Genomic DNA, 22,521 nt, shown 5'->3' on the forward strand with positions numbered 1-22,521 from the left:
GAAATAGAAGCAGTCATTATAAGTCTTCCAAGCAAAAAAAGGACCAGATAGTTTTAGAACCCAGTTCTATCAGACCTTCAAAGAAGAGCTAACATCAATATTCTTCAAACTATTAGACAAAATAGAAACAGAAGGAACACTACCCAATTTATTCTATGAAGACACAATTACACTAATACCTAAAACACACAAAAACCGAAAAAAAGAAAGGGAACTTCAGACCAATTTCCCTTATGAATATCAACACAAAAATACTTAATAAAATTCTCCCAAACCAAATCCAAGAACACATCAAGGTGACCATTCAACATGATCAAATAGGCTTTATCCCAGGGATGCAGGGATGGTTTAATACAAAGAAATCCATCAAGGTAATCTACTTTATAAACAAACTCAAAGAAGAAAATTGCATGATCATTTCAGTAAATGCTGAGAAAGCATTTGACAAAATTCAACACCCCTTCATGTTAAAAGACTTGGAAAGAGCAGAAATTCAAGGCCCATACCTAAACCTAGTATAAGCAATATACAGCAAACCAGTAATATCAAGTCCCACTAATATCAAGGACTATGCAAGGCTGCCTACTCTCTCCCTACCTGTTCAATATAGTACTGAAAGTCCTGGCCAGAGCAATCAGACAACAAAAGGTGGTCAAATTGGAAAGAAAGAAGTCAAAATATCACTATTTGCAGATGATTTGATAATACACTTAAGTGGCTCCAAAAAATTCCACTAGAGAACTACTAAATCTGATAAACAACTTCAGCAAAGTGTCTGGATATAAGATTGACTCAAACCAGTAGCCTTCCTCTACTCAAAGGATAAACAGGCTGAGAAGGAAATTAGGAAAACAACACCCATCAAAATAGGCACAATAATATAAAATATCTTGGTGTGACTCTAACCAAGCAAGTGAAAGATCTGTATGACATGAACTTCAAGTCTCTGAAGAACAAAATTGAAGAAGATCTCAGAAGATGGAAAGATCTTCCATGCTCATGGATTGGCAGGATTAATATAGTAAAAATGGCCAACTTATGCAAAGCAATCTACAGATCAATATTCCAACTCAATTCTTCTTAGCATTAGAAAGAGCAATTTGCAAATTCATTTGGAATAACCAAAAACCCAGGATAGCAAAAACTATTCTCAAGAATAAAGGAAATTCTGTGGAAATCACCATCCCTGACCTCAGGATGTATTATATAGCAATTCTAACAAAAACTGCATGATATTGGTACAGAAAGAGGTAGGTTGATCAATGGAATAAAATTGAAGATGTAGAAATGAACCCACATAGCTATAGTCACTTAATCTTTGAAAAAGTTGCTAAAACCATCAGTGGTAAAAAGACAGCATTTTCAACAAATGGTGCTTTTTCAACAAGAAGTCAACATGTAGAAGAATGCAAATCGATCCATTTTTATTATTATCTTGTACAAAACCCAAGTACTAGTGAATCAAAGACCTCCAAATAAAATCAGATACACTGAAATTAACAGAAAAGAAATTGGGGAAGAGTACAAGACATATGGGCACTGGGGAAAATTTCTTGAATAGAACACAACTGGCTTATGTGCTAAGATCAGAATCGACAAATAAGACCTCATAAAGTTACAAAGCTTCTGTAAAGCAATGGAAACTGTCAATAGGACAAAAAGGTAACCAACTGATTGGAAAAGATCTTTACCAATCCTTCATCTGATACAGGGCTCATATCTAATATATACAAAAAACTTAAGAAGTTAGATTCCAGAGAACCAAATAATCCTATTTTAAAAAGGCTACAGAGCTAAACAAAGAAATTTCAACAGAGGAATATCGAATGGCTAAAAAGTACCTAAAGAAATGTTCAACATCCTTAGTCATCATGGAAATGCAAATTAAAACAACCCTGAGATTCTACCTCACACCAGTCAGAATGGCTAAGATCACAAACTCAGGTGACAGCAGATGCTGGAGAGAATGTAGAGAAAGAGAAACACTCCTTCATTGTTGGTGAGATTGAAAGCTGATACAACCACTCTGGAAATCAGTCTGGAGGTCCATAGAAAATTGGACAGTACTGCCTGAGGACACAACTATACCACTCCTGAGCATATACTCAAAGATGCTCCAACATATAACATGGACACATTCTCCACTATGTTCATAGCAGCCATATTTATAATAGCCAGAAGCTGGAAAGAAACCAGATGTCCCTCAACAGAGGAATGGATTCAGAAATCGTGGTACATTTACACAATGGAGTACTAGTCGGTTATTAAAAACAATGACTACATGAAATTCTTAAGCAAATGGATGGTACTAAAAAATATCATCCTAAGTGAGGTAGCACAGTCACAAAAGAACACATATGGTATGCACTCACTGATAACTAGTTATTAGCCCAAAGGCTTGGAATACCCATGAAACAATTCACAGATTAGATGAAGCTCAAGAAGAAGGAAGACCAAAATGTGGATGCTTCAGTCCTTCTTAGAATGGGGAACAAAATACTCACTGGAGGAAATTCAGGGACAAAGTGTAGAGTAGGTCTGAAGGAAAAGAAAGCTCATACAGAGACTGCCCCACATGGTGATCCATCCCATATGCAGCCACTAAACCCAGACACTATTGTGTTTTCCAGGAAGTGCATGCTGACAGGAGCCTGATATAGATATTTTCTGAGAGGCTCTGTCAGAGCCTTACTGATCAAGATGAGGATACCATCAGACTGAGCACAATGACACCAATGGAGGAGTTAGAGAAAGGACTGAAGGAGCTGAAGGAGTTTGCAACTCCATAGGAAGAACAATATCAACCTACCAGATTCTCCAGACCTGCAGGGGACTAACTAAACCACCAACCCAAGAGTACACACATAGGGACCTATTGCTCCAGCGGCATAGGTAGCAGATGGCATTGTCTGGCATTAATATGAGGAGAAGCCCTTGGTCCTCTGAGGGCTTGTTTTTCCAGTGTAGGGAAATGCAAAAGCATCAAATTGGGAGTGAGTGGGTAGGAGTGGATTGATGGTAGTGGTAACATCTTAGAAGCAGGAGGAGGAGTTAGACGGGAGTGGAAAGGAAGGGGGAAAACATTTGAAATGTAAACATATAAAATATTCATTAAAAAAGAAATGCTATACATCCTTAGTCATCAGGGAAATATAAATCCAATCAGTGCTGAGATTCTAGCTCACACCATTCAGAATGGCTGAGATCAAAAACTCAGGTGACAGCAAATGCTAGAGAATATGTAGAGAAGAACACTGCTCCATTGTTGCTGGAATTGCAAACTGGTACACTACTCTGGAAATCAGTCTGGTGGTTCCTCAGATAATTGGACACAGCACTACCTACGGACCCAGCCATATTATTCTTGGGCATATACATAAAAGGTGCGCCACCATATAACAAGGACACATGTTCCACTCTATTCATAGCAGCCTTATTTATACTAATCAGAAACTGCAAAGAACTCAGATATCCCTCAACAGAGAAATGGATACAAAAAATGTACATACATTTACACTCAGCTATTAAAAACAAAGACTTCATGAAATTCTTAGGCAAATGGTTGTAACTAGAAAATATCATCCTGATTGAGGTAACCTATTCCCAAAAAAAAAAAAAAAAAAAAAAAAAAAAAAAAAAAAAAAAACAATCAGGGTATGTACTCACTGATAAGTAGATATTAGGCAAAAAGCTTGGAATACCCATGATGCAACTCACAGACCATGTGAAGTTCAAGAAGAAGGAAGACTGAAGTGTGGATGCTTCAGTCCTTCTTAACAGAGGGAAAACATACTCATAGGATGTAGAGGGTGGGAGAGACTTGGAAGGAAGAGAGGAGGGGGGGCAGGGGAAGGATCAGAGATGGGAAGCGATCGTGAAGCTATACAGAGGGACAGGAAATTGAACAGAGGTGTGTAGCACTGGGGGATTGGGAACTGAGGGTAGCCACCAGAAAGTCCCAGATACCAGGAAAGCAAGAGGATGCCAGGAAACAAAGGGGATGAGATTAGCTGAAATGCCCAACAAGGGGGATAGAGAACCTGCAGAGACCATATCCAGAGGTGGGCAATGCCCCCGGTTGAAAGATGAGGCCACAGACTCATCTCCAATTTTTTAACCCAGAATTGTTCCCATCTAAAAGAGATATAGGCACAAAGTGTGGATCAGAGACTTTAGGAAAGGCCATCCAGAGACTGCCCCACCTGGGGATCTACCCCACTGTTGCAGATGCCAAGAAGTGCTTGCTGACAGGAGCCTGATATAGCTGTTTCCTGAGAGGCTCTGACAGAGCATGACAAATACAGAGGCAGATGCTCACAGCCAACCATTGGACTGAGCATTGGGACCCCAATGGAGGAGTTAGACAAAGGACTGAAAGACCTGAAGGGGTTTGTAGTCCCATAAGGAGAATAACAATATCAACCAACCAGAGCCCCCAAAGCTTCCAGGGACTAAACCGCCAACCTAAGAGTACACATGGAGGAATCCATGGCTCCAGGGGCATACGTAGCAGAAGATGGCCTTAACTGGCATCAATGGAAGGAGTGGCCCTTGTTCCTGTGAAGGCTCGATGCCCCTGTGTAGGGGAATGCCAGGGTGGTGAGATGGGGGAGGGCGGGTGAGTGGGGGAACACTCACATAGAAGCAGGGAGAGAAGGGGTTGGATAGGGGGTATGCAGAGGGAAACTGTAAAGGGGATAGATAACATTTGAAATGTAAATAAATAAAATATCCAATTTTTAAAAAAATGGTAGTATTTGTATTTATGTATTTTAAGATACCTGGAATGTTTATTTTCATGTGTTTTGTTTCTGAAGTAATTATTCTTTTAAATACATATGAAGATAGACTTCAGGTCCTATTGAATGCTAAAATCACTGTTATGATTATTTTTAATTAACGGTAGAAAATGGAAAGAAGTCACAATCTCAACTGGTGGTTATTTTTATCCCATTACTATGTTTAATATATTTTCCTTGAAACGGTAGTATCAACATTTCCCTGAACCTTGGCGTCTCCTTGTCATAGGATGTCATAGTCTCCTAATCCAGAAAGAGCTACAGAGTATCTATCTATCGTTCCGTAGAACATCTACTACAGATGCATCATTCTTAGGTCAAATGTCAACCTAATATTAGGTTACTTAATGAAAAGTAAACATGTTAAATGTCAAAACATATCTTTAATAAATTTCAGTTATGAAATTTTAATGCTGTAGTATTATGAGACTGCAACAGGGTTTCCACACAAAAGTCTTCAATATCCTGTATAAATCAGGTAATCTATATTATAAATCTGCCATTGAATTTCATGAGGAAGTGAGAAACAGTGAAATTTTTGAAGCTTTATTGCTAATACTTTATTTTCATTAGTATTTAATTAGTCAAACTTTTATTATGATTAGGTGTCAAATTTAATTATTTTTACATGGTTTGATAAAGTGTCACAAGTAACCCAGACTTGATGAAGCTCAGAGATGATCTTGACCTCCTGGTTCCTTTGCCTCCACTTCCAGAGTTTTAGGATTACAGGCGTGAGCAACCAAGCACTGCTATATGTGGTAATGGAGATGCATTCAATGGCTTAGTGTATGACAGGAAACCCTCTACCTGTATCATGAGTTCCATGTCATGCTCCAACACAATATTTCAAATAGATATTCACTAACCAAATCTGTATTTTTACATGACTAGTAGAAAGTTTAATTCCCCTTAGCAAATATTAACACTACAACATTAAAGTGCTTAACAGAGTACAAGATGCATAGAAGATATGATGGTTGTTTTCAATGATTCAAAAGTTCTTCAGAGTTGCATCCTCTTATGATTTATCATGTCTCTTGTATCTCTATCCACTCCAGTTCATTGTCTAACCATGCTTTCATGTGGACACACAGGAGTGCCTAACCCTGTTCATGTCTCTGATCTTGGCTCCTTACTATTCTAGCTACTTATCACTACCACTGTGATTACAGGAAAAACAAATCCGATCATACTTCTTCCATATACATAAAATCTCAATGGTACCCGTCACCTGACAATCAACACCAATCTTCTCTCCACGATTTAACAATGTTTTCACGATCTTTCTTCACCTCAAGCCTACTATTAGTTCTGCTGATTCACACTGCACATTACAAATATGGTTTTCTCTACTCAAAACTTCATGTGCTTACCTGAACACACATCTACACTGTGACCCTTGTTTATGGTGTCCCTTTTTCCTACCATCACTTCCTCTCTTCCTCACACTGCTATACTCTATCATCTATAAAACACCTTTTACTTACATGGGTTATTCTCTCAGATCTGTTCCTAGTAGTGTTCTTCACACCTTTTGCACATACAGTATGTGTGATTTTCTTTCTCTTCCACTGCAGCAGTTAACTTTGACTATTTGTTCTTATGTTCTACTAAGTTATAAGTTCACCTTCATTCATTTTTTCTTTTAGACGCTGGCACCTCCTGTTATAAAGTATATATAGAAAACAGACTTTTAACCAAGAGATGAGTGAATAATCTAATACAATTGGAGACCTTGAAGCATACATAGATAATGTCTTAAATCTGTTTACATTCAAGTGACAAATAAGCCATATCTCCAGTATGATAAGGAAAGTTTTCATAAAAGGAAGGTGACTCTGGGTTATATTCATAAAGGATACAAGAGACTAGGTTTTAAAAAAGTAATTAGACTTTCATATTTGTAGAGAAAACAAGGAAGATAAAGAAAAGTGATAGCAAATATGGAAATAAAGAAATGGATAAAATGCACTGAGAATAGAGATGTTGACATTCTTCCCTTGGACTTCCTCCAGGACACTGGTGACAAAAAAAAAAAAAAAAAAGAGGAGATAATTTAAGGACAAGTTGGATAGCATACATATATTTGCTTGAATAAGTCATTCCAGTACTCTATTTTAATTTAATTTCTCTACTTTGTTCCTTCCTTTATGTTGTGGTTCATTCACACTGGTTTTGCATAAAAACCAAGAAGGGCTCTAGATTATAGCCTTTGGTGTTTAATGAGAACAGAAGAAATTGATAACATTATTCCTTTCTCGTTAAGATCCTTTATTTCTAAGCAATTGAAGTGGGGGTGAGCCATTTGGTATTCCCCTCGGATTGTTAGCCACCAAATGAGATATCAGCCTGCTAATGGCTTTTACACTCTCCCTCAGATAGCCTCTACATTTCTGACCTTTCAAAGTTTGGTAACATAATTGGTTGGCAGTGTTTTTTCTTTCCCCCAGGGTTAGTGAAACTCTCAAAGACAAGTAAGAGAAAGAGAAAGTTAAATATTTGCCAAAAAAGCAAGAAGGCCATCACAAAATATCAGGGATGGATCAAAAGAAGAAAAGAAAAAAACATCATCATCAGGGAAAAGCAAGTATTTTTGCCTGATTGCAAGTCTATCTTATAAGTTGCAAAGCCCCAGATTTATGTTCTGCGTTCCACTTGACTTCTATGCATTAATAAATGGGGTGCTTCAGTAAAACTCCAATCCTGGGACTTAGAAAATGGTAGATTTGGGAGAAGCAACACGCTCTGAATGCTATTTTACTCAGCGTAATCACAATGCCCTTTCTTTTCAGTCACTTCGAAAGTTTTATACCCTCACCAGAATATAAAGCACATAACTAAGTCTGGTGTTAGATAATACTATTTTCCTAATAATGAGAGAAATAAATTAAGTGCTTTTGGTTGGTGACTCAGGATTTTATTCATCTGTTGTGAAATAATTGTCTGCAGCATACATAATCTTCCCCATGACTACATTCAGGAACTAAGCCTTACTTTGATTCCAAAAAAAGAAAGTTTTATGATTAAAATTCCAAAATGTGACTGAATCTATGATATCATTAACAATCAAGCACACACCCAAGGCTTGGGGTACATCATCTATTTGATTCTTTGATTTTTATATTCACAAGAGGAAGGGGAAAAGGGTCATAAATTCACCAAACTCGTCAGTGTCCAACTCAGTGTGATCTCTGTAAAAACAGAGCTGGGAGTAAACAGAATCACCTTAGAGATTTGGATAATAAATATAATTATTTCTCCTGGGGGGTTGTAAGAATCACTAAACTCCAAATGGAAATACTTAACATTTGTCTTTGTTTTAGAATTATCTTAACCACAGAAACATGAGTGCCTCTCCTGAGACTGTTTGTATTATAAAGTTACTGGGTTCCCTCTAACGTGAGTTTCTAAGAAACACGACTTGGTTGGAGAATCTCGGATGCTAAAGATAGCAACAGGGGCTTAAAGGCTTTCAGATCATGTGTTCTAGTGAAAGACTAAAATTTAGAATAAAGGACAATGACAATGATACCAAATTACAGTATGCCTGTGAGAGACTACACCACTTAAAGATGGTTCCAGTAGTATTGTCCATCTCCTCCCCCATCTCACAGTGTTCTATTTGATTCTTCCATGGAGTAGCACAGTCAACATTGTGTCCCCATGAGCTACAGCGAAGCTTTGATAAAAGGTACGCTAGATATGAAGTTATGTAACTAAAGATATGGTACACAATGTCATACCTTGGGACATTCCTCTCTTCTGACATTTTCTATAGACAGCCTATTATACTATAGGCTGCTATGGAAAATAGATACTTCACATGCTAACTAACTTATGTGCATGCAGAAACTACATGGAGGGTCTCTTTTGTTTTTTTTGTTTGCTTTTGTGTTTTGTTTTACTTTGTTTCGTTTTTTAAATTTTTTTTTAATAAAATAAATGTTCCCATCTCCAAGAGGATGTCCCTACCCCTGACACACACCCATACACCATGCCAGGCCTTTCTACTCCCTGGGGCCAAAAGTCTCTCAAGGGTTTGGTGCATCTTCTCTCATTGAGGCCAGACCAGGCAGTTCTCTGCTGTATATGTGTCAGGGGCATTGGAACAGCTAGTGTATGCTATCTGGTGGGTAGCTCAGTGCCTAAGAGATCTCATGGATCTAGGTTAGTTGAGTCTGAGGTATTACTATGGGGTTGCTCTCTTCCTCAGCTTTTTCCAACCTTTTCCTAATCAACCACAGGGGTCCCAGACTTCAGTCCTTGGTTGGATGTAAGTATCTGCATTTGTCTCAGTTAGTTGCTTGTTAGGCCTCTCAGAAGGCAGCAATGCTAGGTTCCTGTCTGTAAGCACACCATAGCATCAGAAATAATGTCAGGCCTTGGAGCCTCCTCTTGAGATGGGTCCCAATTTGGACCAGTCACTGGACCTCCTTTCCTTCAATTTCTTCTCCATTTTTGTCCCTGCAGGAACAATTCTGAGTCAAAATTTTTGACTGTGGATGGCAACCCCATCCCATGGAGGGTCACTTTTAAAAAGAGTTCTAGATAAAAGCTGAGCTTTTCTCAGCTAATAGTCCCTGGTGATTTGAGATCATAATCTTGAGTGCTTTCCTCCTCATGAAGGAAAAACCACCTGCCATCAATCAGGACATGCTATTCAGTTGCTAACCCACAAGATTCATGAAGAAACCAAAATGCAATCTTGGAAATTCTTTTCCAACTTCGTGCGGCAATTAAAAGCAAAACAACTTTATACCTTAGTCGTAATTTTTTCAATCAAATCAACTTAGTGACATCCGTAAAAGTTCTTTATCTCACAATATTTTCTCATGATATTTTTTCCCTTATCTTACAGGTCATTTGTGTATACATTATGGCTTCTAGTTTTGTGTTTTTCTTGGAGTTCTGTGTCTACAACCAAGTATGTTTTTACCTGTACATGTGTTTCTTGTGCTTTTTCTTTGGCTCTTGGTCTTCTGTTTCTTTCTGTTATATTCTGATTTGTTTGTTTTTAAAAGATATATTATTATTATTATTATTACTATTATTATTATTTAGATACCTCTTTGCTTTCTAAGGAGAAATAGACAAGGTATGGATCCTGACAGGAAGGGAGGTAGGAAGTATATTGTTGAGCTGGGGGAGAAGAAGTTGTATTCAGAATATATTATATGAAATAACTATCTTCAATAAAAGAAAATAGAAAATTTGTATTCAATAATAATTAACCCAGTATGTGAGACACTGAGGGGATGGGGAAATAAGATAGAGGTATGATTAATTCTTTTCTCAAAATTGTTTACTAAATTGGAGATAAGATACACCAGATGGATAATTATAGAGTTAAGTGTAATAAAAAAATAAGCAAAATTAATTGTTACTTCATGGTTATAGAATCCTTAGAGATTTAGAGAAAGTAATATTTCTTTGGGGGCTTTGAACTTGTCACTTAGACTTTCCTTTATTAGGCTCAGCTTACAATAGTCTGTTGTCTTGACCTCTGCTGTTGAAAGGTACAATGACATGGGAAGATATACTTGTCTTTATACCCAAGAAAATATAGAAGCATGAAGTGCATTCAAATTATTTTCCTTTTGATAAAATTCTCAATGCTGATTGGGAAGAATAGTAATGATTATACCTAACATTTATTGAATGATAATTCTTCTCTAAGAATTGTAACATGGTATGGGCAGAGTTAATCCTTCAAAGGAGCATGGCAGATAGGACTCACTGGAGACAAAGGTGTTTCAGTGTTCTGGAAGGTACTCATAGGAGAAAGTCGGAGGAAATGGTACAGCAGTAAGTGGAGTCCAGTCCTTGTACCATCCAATATAGTGATAGAATGTCATTGTGCAATGGTTTCTTAGGGATTAGAGTTAGTCTTAAATTCTATTAAGAAAAAAACCAAGATAATAAAAATGTCGGTGATATGAACTGCACTTGGGAAATTTAGCAGAGATACTGCAGTTAATTCTAAGATCTCGACTGATGTTTGACATCTTCCACTTCTATCATCTGTTCGAGAGCCTTGCCATCTTCATGATGCTTAAAAAATAGAATGCCTCAGGCTTTTAGTATTCCTGTAGGGAAAAGGTCCCCAGTTGTCAGGTATGGATCAGAATGTGGCTGTAGTAATGACCTACTTATACTAAATACTGGGCAGAAGGAGGAAAATGAATAAAATATCAAATCAGTATTTTCAAAATACTACTCTCATTGCACTATTAAATTCCTAGGAATGCAATGAAGAAAGAAAAATAAGAACACTTTATTCTTGCTTCCACAACTTTCATTAATGATTTTGCCAAACAGTATCATATGGAACATTAACATAGATTTTCTATTTTATATACTAGGAACAGAAGAAAATGCATATACTAGATATTGTTCTCATTAATATAACAAAATAACTGATGACTAATTTTAAAGGGGGAAGAGGTTATGTTAGCTTATGAAGATAAAACTAAAACAGTAAGCAGTCATGGCAGGTGTGTGAGGCTGCCCATCATGTTCTAACAAAGAAACAAGGTTTCTTGGGAAGTTGAACAATGCTGAGATTTTAGTGAAAAAGAATTGGAAGTCAAGAAGTAAAATCCATAGCCATTAGTGTGCAGTGACTTAAATATCCATAGGCACCCAGGCTCTCTGGGCAAGGAGAATATGGTCTCTTGATTCATTGCAGGTATTACTATTCTGTATATCTAAGCACAGCTTCAGACCAGCCTTATAGAATCCTGTTCCAGAATCCATAAATAAACAACCACATAGGGTATGTGTTGAAAGGAACACACCCTATGGTTCTATGTGACCATATTAGTTTTAGAGTAAACTATGCTTCTGGCAATATCAATTTATGTTAGAATGCTTAAGCTTTAAAAGAAACCACACTTTCAACACCCTAATAGGCACTCATTCTACTCATGTATACTAAGTCATCACATTTCTGTACTGTTAGGAATGACACTTCGTTGTAATTACTGGGGAATCACAGCAATCCTCTTACATCAACCCCTTAATCCATAAGCTTGCCTTTTGTAGACATATTAAGTACAAAGACAATATTTGAAAAACATCTACTTAATAGCAGTCTCAAATGAATCTATTCCCCTTTATAAGAAAGTAAATAAAGAAGGACAAAAGTAAGGTAGGAAGGAAGGAATGAAGTTAAAAAGGGGGAAAGAGGAGGAAGTAACAAAGGAATGAAGAACAAAGGAACGAAATAATGAAAGAACAAAGGAATGAAAGATGGAAGGGATTCTTCCATAGTTTAAAAAAGACAGTGCATACTCAAAGATAGCAGATCACTTTATTGACCTGTCAATTCCGGGACTATCAGGTATAAAAGGAAATCAACATAGTTCCTAATGTTTGCATTTTCAGGATATTGCTTCTGAGATTCATAAACATCTTTTTCATCTTTTACTTCACTCTTCAATTGACCAAATGTGGTTAAACAAGCAGGTCTCAGTTTACAGATGGCAGTTCTCATCAAGCCTGCAAATATATGTCCATTTTATCCATTACATCCCAACGGGGTGCAATTTCACTCTGTCCCCCAGCAGATATTTGTGAACTTGTAGAGATGTTGGTATTTATCAGTTATGAGGGGAGAATGCTGATAACATTCAGTGGCCAAAGCAAAGAAATTCTGGGATGTATTTTTCACAAAGCACAAAGTGGATCTCCCTAAGAAGAGTTACTTGTCCCATATGTCAATAAATCTTCTATAAATATATCACAATTATAAAAATGTCTCTTTAACTCATATGAGCACCTCTCAAGCTGTACTGACTTTACATGGTTTAGGCTCCTGGAGAGCCAGAACAAGTCTTCTCAATTGCATGGTTCTAACGTGCACAGGAAGATAAATGGTAAAATGGAAGGACTGGCTAATCACTTTGAAGAAAATATTTGAAATAAAATATTTTACCTTGTCAATATAATATATACAAATACAACATATACATGTTACTTAAAACACTGTTGTGTATGTAGCAGCCACTCAGATAAGCAAACAAAGCATGTGTTACTAACACCATTTTTTTAGAAATTACGTACTAGTAGAAAGGGGGTCTAAAAGAATATAAGCAATAATAAGTGTTCCAGTACTGCAGGTGTTATAGGAAATCTTTTCTGGTTTGTAACACATTGGGAGCATAGAAGTAACCAGATAAACATGCAAGGATTGTTATGTTATCTCTTCATTCTTCCAAAGAGGAACATTTTACCTGAAGCAATCAGAACCCACATTTACTCAGTTTCAGTTAACAAAAGCAAGTGTCATCAAGAAAAAGAGAGCTACTAGTTCTTAGAAAAGTTAGGCTAATAACATGGTGCTATTATGAGACTACGTGTCACCTTTACAGGTAGCCCAAAAACACCAGCAGCACATATTGGGTTGTGCTAAGACAAACACATCATTTTAAGATTCATGGCAGCCAAGTTCCCTGCACACATAGGAATAGAATGTATAGAAGTTGGGTTTCAAAAGCAGAACTTCCTGACCTTGAAGCCCAACTGTGTAATTTATGAACTATAGAGAGGAAACATATCTTAACATCTATATATTTGCTCCCACCTAATTATGTGGGAGATAAAGACTATCATAGTTATTCCAGCACAGCACAGTCCAGAAATTGAAAGGCATTCATACATAAAGTACTCAAAACAACAACTGATGTGGAACAACTGTAGAATAAATTTATAATCTATTATCTATCATTTTTTTCATTATCTACCCAACATTCATCTATTTTCCTCTTTCTGCTTTTATTCCTTCCTCATCCTCACTATTTGTGCCATTTTTGCATGGAAATAATTTTCAGAGATAAATAACACAGTATACTATATGTCTCTCACACATTTCAAAACATTATCTTAAAATATCCACAACTGCTTTGACCAGTTTTTCTGAACATCTGTGTTTATCACCCCAATCCAAAATCTTATCTGAATAAGTTGGTTAGTTATTAGGAAACCTCTCTGTGGGAGCCAGAGACACTGTTTCCTCTCCTGTTTTAAAGGGTCCATATTTTAAAGGCTCTGTCACTGATGACTATGCTGTAAGTATTAGATTCAAGTAAACCTCAGGAGATTTTTCTTCAGAAATTATGAATCTTGAAAAGAAATAAGTAAAGAGCCAATCTGAGAAACTAGAAAACATTAATGAAATATATTTTAATAATAGAAAGTACTTGAAAGAATTATATATAAGCATTTACAGTTCATCTTTGTATGTGGCTATTATAAGTCTGTAACACAGCCATAAGAAAACATTGCAAACTGGTGGCATACACTATGAACATCACAGTATGAGCTCAAGCCCACCATATTGGCACAACTGATTTCTCTAAGTTGAATATCTTTTGTTCCTCCTTGTTCTTTTTTTCCTGGCAAACCTGGTATTCCTTAGATCAAAGTTTGAAAACTTTAACTTCTGCCTGGATACCCTGAGTGTTTCTTGTGTCTCTTTACATGTGGCTCTTTTCCAAGGATACATTGGATGAAAAGCCTACCTTACTCCGGCAGAATTTCCTGTTAATTTAACTAATTTTCTGCACTGACATGGTTTCCAAATAAAGTGATTCTAAGAGTCTGGCTACTTTGACTTCCACGTGTGATTGTTTGAGGAGAAACACTTCAGTTTATTCTTTCTGTCTTTTCCCAACCTGAGTCTATAGTAACCCCTATTTCTTCTGTGTACTACTTACCTTTCAGAACCAAATCCAAGAATGGAAGCAATGAGGAGAATTCTGAGTGCTTGTGAGAATACTTTAAGAAAACAAGATAAGAGTCTTGTGACCACAGTTTCTTCAATACACAGAATTGTTCTCAGAATGTGTTTTCACGCTCCTTCCAGTTGTATTATGTAAGAGTAAGTTTACTTAACACTTGAGGAAGGGGAGGATTGCAACCCCATAAGGAAAACATCATAGGTTGGCCTGACATCCAGTTCTCCCAGAGTATAGACCACCAACCAAGGAGTGTACCTGGAGGGATCCATGGCTCCAGATACATATGTAGCAGAGGATGGCCTTGCCTGATAGACATAGAAGGGGAGGCCCTTGCTCCTGGGGAGGCTTGATGCCCCAGTGAAGGGGGATGTGGAGCAGTGGGGCAGGAGAGTGTAGGTGGTTGGGGAGCACTCTCATACAGGCAAGGGGTAGGTGGGAGGGTGGATGTGGAATAGGGAGCTGGTGGAGGAGTAAGCAGGAGGTGGGATATCATGGGATAGCGGGTTAGTGGAGGGGGTAACCTGGAAGTGGGACTCTTTATTGCTTGCTTTTGTTATTCAATTAAGTGTTTAAACTATCCTTTATTTGCCTCTACAGAAAAACAAATTTTCCACATGTAGCTTGTCCTTGTGATTGTATACCTTTGGCACTCAAAAACTTTACACAAGTGAGCTTACTACCCCTTACAGTATAAATTGTCTGAGGCTATGAATAAAGCCAGCTATCAAATAAGAATTTAGTTTTCATGCCTCATATATTAGTTGCATTCTCCTGGGTCCCACTGGTTATACAGTAGTGACACTCCCCAACTTCTTTGTTTGTTTGTTTGTTTAGTTTTCTTTTATTAAGTTCTTCAGCATTCATTTCATGGGCTTGTTATCAAAAACCCCAACTACATGTTACATAGCCCATCAGCCTAGCTACAGTAGAACTGTTTTACTGGTAATCCAGTATATAAAATAAAATGGATACTATCTTTGTTATTTAGAATCAATTCCCCCAAAGACACAAATGTTTACAAACTAAAACAGAAACAGGAAGTTTCCATGTGTTAAATTGAGAAGACATGAAGACAGGGCTGTTGAGATAGAAGCCTCCTCCAAGATTGCAGATGAGCATTGCTACAACCATTTTGCAAGATGAGGTGAGCGTGCTCTTCATTTCCACAAACTCATCTATAAATGTATATCACACTAACTCTTGGCACATATGCACCAATATTTGTTAAAACATTCTTTGGCACTTTGTAAATATTGGTAAACTGTCAAAAACTATAAATACCTACCATGTGTTAAAAGTTAAAAATTACATGGATTTATATTTAACTTTACTAGGAAAACATGTTACTTCCTAACACAAAGAGTTGTAGAATGCTATATATAGTGGTTTTCTATTTTTTAATTTAAAAATATGTAAGCATATGAATTCTACATGAAGATATATGGATTATGCATACATATTCAACACAGAATCTATACTCTATTAACCAAACGATTCATAGTACTTTCCCAAGAGAATGGACTTAACTAAATAAAACTTAGTTGAAAGGCGATTGGGGAATTATTCATCTTTCAAAATTATGTACCTCTGATAATTTTGCTCTTTTTGTTCTTTTACAAAAATCACTTGCACTAATTTGACATAAAAACTAAACCAGGTAGATCAGTATTGCCTACACTTGTCTACCATCAAGAGACCTTTGAAAGGAAATTCTGTCTGAATACCTTTGCAGTCCACAGTTGTATAAAATTCTAATTGCCATCTGGTAATAAATACACCTAAGCACAAGATACAGCTGGAAAATTTCTGAAAGAATAACTAAATGAAATTGAAATGAACCTGTATGTAATGAGGTTGAGAGAAGATGCTGGACCATCGGCAGTAGGTGATCAGCAGGCGGCAGCCTTTCGGCTGCACAGACAGAACAACTTCTAGCAGAAGCTGCCGGCCAGCTGTGGAGAGTGAAGACACCAGCAGGCTCCAGCTGTCACCTTTAAGATCTTCCATAACTGCAGTCTTCAGGGCCCAAATAATGCCATCCTTAGAGCCACCAGCATCTGGCAAGTGGACAGGGGAGGGAGGGTCATTATTTCACCTTCAGAAGGAGCAGTTCTGACAGTCAGAACTTGCTCCCATTCACCTTGGCAGAGACATTAATGGTTTGCCTCACATTTCCTTTTCTGCCCAGCCTCATCCTCTCTCCATTCCCTTCACAGATATTGATCTCAAATCTCAAACTATGCTTCCAAGACATTCCATCTGAAACACACTGGAAAATGTTGCCTGTGCTTCTGTATTTATTATGTCCTTTAACAACATGGGGCAGCATGGTGAGCATCAGATTGTGTTTGCTCATCTGCTACTGGACGTGCACTGAAATGGATGGGCAACTTGTGTGCTTAAGAATGAGCCCTTGCTTCCCTTTAAAAGCTCAATAAGCCAAGTAGCTGCACAATAATTCAACGCTTCAACAGCTCATCTCCCCATTGTGCAGAAAAGAAAAATATGTAATGAAATGCTTTCCCAGAGATGATCCAGGACAAATGAAAACTGTGCAAAGCATAAACATTTTGGGTAAAATATTGCACTAAACAAGTAGTTATTTCATTGAGGCATTGAATCAGACACCAATTATTTCATAAAATGCTGCATGCAACATAGGTGATAATTTAGGAACACACCTCACTGGATAATTATTCAAGACTGTTCAATAAAAGTTTACTTAAAACTAGCAATTATTTCTTTAACAATAAGAACTTATTCCGGAGTTTGTAAAAACCTGCCGTGAATAAATACGCTGAAGGAAACCCACGCATGTTCCAGAGTCTATGTTTCAAAGAATTTTAAGAGAGTAAACATCATAGACAAAAATCCTCTGTTTATTGAGTAAGCTCTTTCCTCTCTGTTTATTTATGTCTTCGTTTGTGCATCAAATATATGAATGTCATTTGCCTCGTTTTCTAAAATAGAAAATAGTTTGAGATATGTGTTGCACGGCATATGCACATGGGTATAAGGCAGTGCTGGGTACCTTCTGTTGGCTTCCACCTTACTGGCTTTTTTTTTAAAGATGTTATTGTTATTATATGTGCATACATCCATGACATGTGTGTATGTGTACGTATGTATGTATGTATGTATGTATGTATGTATGTATGTATGTATGTATGTGCGGCTGGTGTGCTGGTTCAGGAGAAGGAAAGAGAACTCAGGCAGGAATGGGGGACTGCTTTCACTCTGCTGCTGGTGCTGGTGATGGTGCTGGTGATGGTGCTGGTGCTGCTGCTGCTGCTGCTGCTGCTGCTGCTGCTGCTGCTGCTTCCTCCGTTGTTCAGGCCAGGCTAAGCCAGCAGGGGAGCTTCTGGCGGCAATTTCGGGACAGCAGATCTCTTCCCCAAGTAGCGGTGTTATAGCTCTTATGAGAGAAGCTCTCAGATGATGGAGTAATTCCTGCACACCGTTAATCCTTCTGAACATGATTCTTAAATACACTTTTTGGATGGATCAGTGCCAGGCAGCAAGCACTTCCTATTGGTTTGGCCCGAGAACTTGGGAGGACCTCATCCATATATTTGGGAGCATAGTCCTACTTCTACAACTGACCTGTCTTGAGCCTACATGACCCGTGGCCATCTCCTCACCTGTGGAGGAAGGGCTTGGGGTGTTGCCCTGTGTGACTGATCTGTTTTGAGCCTATGTAACCTGTGGTCACACCCTCACCTGTGGGGCAGGGGCTTGGGGTGTTGCCCTACATGACTGATGTGTCTCAAACCTTTCTACAGGGGTCTGGGTGGGGGAGCCTGAAAGTATGTGAGAAGGCCACAATCTCCTAGGAGACTGGGAATGTGCCTGCTGTCCTTAGAGGCTCCGGGGATTCGACCTATCTTGGCCAGGAATCAGGGTACCTTCCACAGCCAGCATTTTATGCAGATGCGGAGAGTCCAAATTCAGGGCTCTGTGCTTACATAGCAAGCCTATTAGCGAACCACATCCCAAACTCAAAGGTAGGTAATATTTGTGATACGTAAACGTCATTTTTGTTCTAGAAGGAAGTTTTAAAATAATTGGGGAGTGTACTATGCACAGAGAGACTTCCATGTTTTTGTGTATGCTATGAAGGAAATAAGGAAAAATTCCTCTGTTGTTCTTTACCTTCAATTCATCGCTCTGGTCCCATCAACTCTAGACAAGAATTTGCCTCAAATTTTCTTTGTTCTCCCTGGATTTCTGTAATTGTGCTTAGATCATGAGGACTTAAAAATGTTTTCATTTTGAGTTCAAATATGCTGTGAATTGACAGGTTTTCACATAAATAATTTTTAATATTATTATATGGTAAAATAATATTTTTAACATAGTGGACTCTACAAAACATGAGATTGTAATTTATTTACCTAGTGACTAATACGGCTTCCAGGAAAAAAACTCAAACTATGTAGGTAGCTACATTAACACTTTTGTTCACAGTTAGTGTGAAGTCACTGAGTGGTCCTAATAAGCTTCCCCTATTTTCCATTTTAGAGAAGACGCACCTCACAGTCACCCAGTCACTCTCTTGTTACCCATCTCACAAATGTGTGAAAAGAAGTTGCATGAAATCTGTGAACAGCTTTTCCAGTACCAAGCAGTATGTTGGTAACTGTGTAAATATTGCATGCAAGAATTCTAGAAGCCTTTTATACTTACATGCCTAGAACCTGGTACTCCTTCAACAACTGTCCCCTCTTGTTTTCCCTCTAGAACTTGGGATCCTTTTGTTTCTGTGGATTTGAGCACTTTAAGTACTTTTACAGACCCCACATATTTCACACAACACATGTAAGTAGAATTCCAGCCAATTACCTTCCAGTGACAATATTGCTTGTCCTCACAAAGCACACCCAATGTTCATAGTGTTGTTGAGTATTACAAAATGTCCCTGTCCATGGCAAAATACTGTTATACTGTTTTTGTGTGCTCATATTTTCTTTATCCAATATATATTTAGGTTGTTTGGTCTCTGAGCTGTAATAATGCTACAATAACCAGGTGCTAGGGAAAGCAGGATAAAATGTTTGAAATAGGACTTTCATTTAATCTGCCAATGTCATTCCTGGATATTTATCCAAAAGAATTGAAATCAATATCTTCAAGAGATATTTCCACATTTATGCCATTTAATTTTATTCTTAAGAAATCTTGTTTTTCAAATTATCTTCCACACAGGTATAGTTGCATAAGTCTATAATTCAAGCATTTTGGGAAGCATTGCAAAGGGGGCTAGGAGTTCAGAGTTAGCCTTGTCTACATAGGGCATTCCATAGATAGGCTAGAAGGAGGTTTAGGCTACATTATCTCAAATAGAAAAGAAAATATATCTTTTTGACTTAGTTATTCCTTCAATTTTGTGTGATGCCCACCAGAATATAAGCCCCTCTAAGCCCTCTTTACTAGTATTACAGTAATGACTGTTACTAGGCACGTGTTAAATAATCATTGAACAACTAAGTTAATGTGCAAAATAAGGCCAAATAAATGAAACTCCAAGTTGATCTGAAAGGACAGCGAGAAGCATTTTGTTGGATGGCAGTTGACCAGGTAAACAAATCCCAAGAGAGTTTATATATCTTTCTACCCAGACACCTCACTCTCAGCATCTCTGCCAGTGGCTCATTTATTCAGGAGAAATTTTGAAAATCTTTCTGTGTCCCAGGCACTGTCCTAGCTGTCACAGCGCCTAATAGCACCTACAATTAATTGAGCCTTTGCCACTTCGCTACACATAAGTCAAAAAAGAACCGAATTAGTATGAATGGTAAGTGAACACCAGCACAATGACTTAATTATAGATCTTATGCATGGGAAGGAGTGTAGAGTACCCAGGTAGAGAGAAAAGACCTCTCTGGAAAAGCAACACCTATGATTAGACCTGTTAAAAAGTCAGCCCTAGGACAGCGGCTTTCAACCTTCCCAATGCTGTGACTCTTTAACACAGTCCCTCACGTTGTGGTAATACAAAACCGTAACATTATTTCATTGCTACTTCACAACTGTAATTTTGCTACTGTTATGTATTATAATATAAATCTTGTATTCTAATGGTCTTGAGAAGCCCCTGTGAAAGGGTCTTTTGACTCTGGAAAGGATTGTGACTCACAGGCTGAGAATCTCTACCTTAAAGGGTCCAGGGAGAAAGAGGCTTAGAGACACCTGAAATTCAGCTCCACTAGGCATGAGATATATATGACATAGATGGAGTAGCCATCTGAGGTGTAGATAATTTTGTACACTTATAGCTATAAGCTAAATAATTGAAATTTAGTGAATAAGGCTATGCCAACAATTACCTTTACTTTTGAGGTTAATGCCATATGAAAACAGACTAATTATGGAAGTCAGAAACACAAGACTTAAATAAATGTCAGCCACTGTCCAGATAATGCAGGTTTATTTTTATTTGCATTTTATTTAAATGTTTGGAAAGTTTCAGTAAAAGAAAGTTAAGATTATCATAGACCATGTTCTCCAACTATAAGCACTGTTAAGACTTTGATTTTCCCACTTCAAGTGATTTGTTTATTATGCATACAAGTGCATGGATTCTTTAGAGTACCTCCAAAAGAAAAGAAAAAGCAAAAATTATAAGAGATTTATAAGTACATTTCCTTTTTCTAGAAACATAAATAAAAAAAATTGGAAGATGCTTTTGATTACCAAAGTTATTCCTAAAATGTCGAAAGTAAAATCATTACCTTTCACCTCATTTCCACAAAACCAGTCATGTTAGAGGAAGGTTTTTATTTAAAAACAAGGAAAGACATTTTTTCCTCCTTCCTAATATATAGCCAGACAGTTATTAGAATATTATGAAGTCTTACTATAAATAATTAAGTGTATCTGCCAACGCCCCTGGTAAAATACATGAACTAAATGTATTTATGGGACACAGTACCTAAACTGATTACCATGTGCTCATTCCCTTACCTAATCAGAACTAGTTTGTAATTCAAAACAAATGTCACAATTCTCAGAGCAAAGGAAAATTAACAACCCTGAATAGTCTATAATTCTCACTTTTAAGAAACCCAGTCCAACTGCTCTCAAACAAGCTGTAGATCCTCACACTGGCCACTTTAAAGATCAAAACTAAAATATTCTTGATACATCCCTTTGCTGTGCTCTACACAAGGATGCAAAGTCTAAAAAGATAGTGTCTGTCTGGAAACCTTTTCTCTCTGTTGTTACAAGATAGAGGATTAATGACTGCCACTTCCATTCATCCACACTGTATAATTTCCAGCTCTCTGCCCTCCACATTAGATGTACTACACCACCCCTTGACTCTAGTTCAGTCATATCAATGAGCAAATGTGAAGCCAGCAGAAGGTTGGAAGAGTGCTTACATATTTCAGTTCATTCTGTTTTTTCTCCCTGATTGCTTGAACACATGCTTGAGCTAGCTTGCTGGAACACAGCTGAATAGCTCCAGTCACCCCAGCCAAGACTATCTGAGATCAGCCAAGAGCCAGATGACGCCCAGGTGGGCAAGTAAGCCTAGCCTAGACTCACAGAACTGCCAATATCAGCATGCAATATCAGCCTTTATAGCCAACTCACAGACATGTGACAAAAATAAATGGTTAAATGGTTTTAATCCACAAAGTTTTGAAGAAATTAGTTATACAGAACTATGGAGGCAAACACATAAAAACCATATCCTGAAAGAGCAGATATTTTCTAGAGTAGCACTTGTTTTTTGTTGTTGTTGTTGTTGTTGTTGTTGTTTTACTTTGCAAAGAATTAAAATGTATTAGAAAATCTGAATGAACCTAGTAGAGTATGTTTCTAATCACAGAAACCTGGGAGCTAAGGCAGGAAGGTCCAGAGTTTGAAGCCAGTCAGGGCTACATGATGAGCCCCTGTATCAAAAACATTACAAAATCAGTCCAACAATGTTCTCCCTTTAGTTCTAATAATTTTCTGCAAAGCAGTATATTTTC

Source organism: Rattus rattus, chromosome 5 (genome assembly GCF_011064425.1).
Source record: "Rattus rattus isolate New Zealand chromosome 5, Rrattus_CSIRO_v1, whole genome shotgun sequence".
NCBI classification, from domain to species: Eukaryota; Metazoa; Chordata; class Mammalia; order Rodentia; family Muridae; genus Rattus; species Rattus rattus.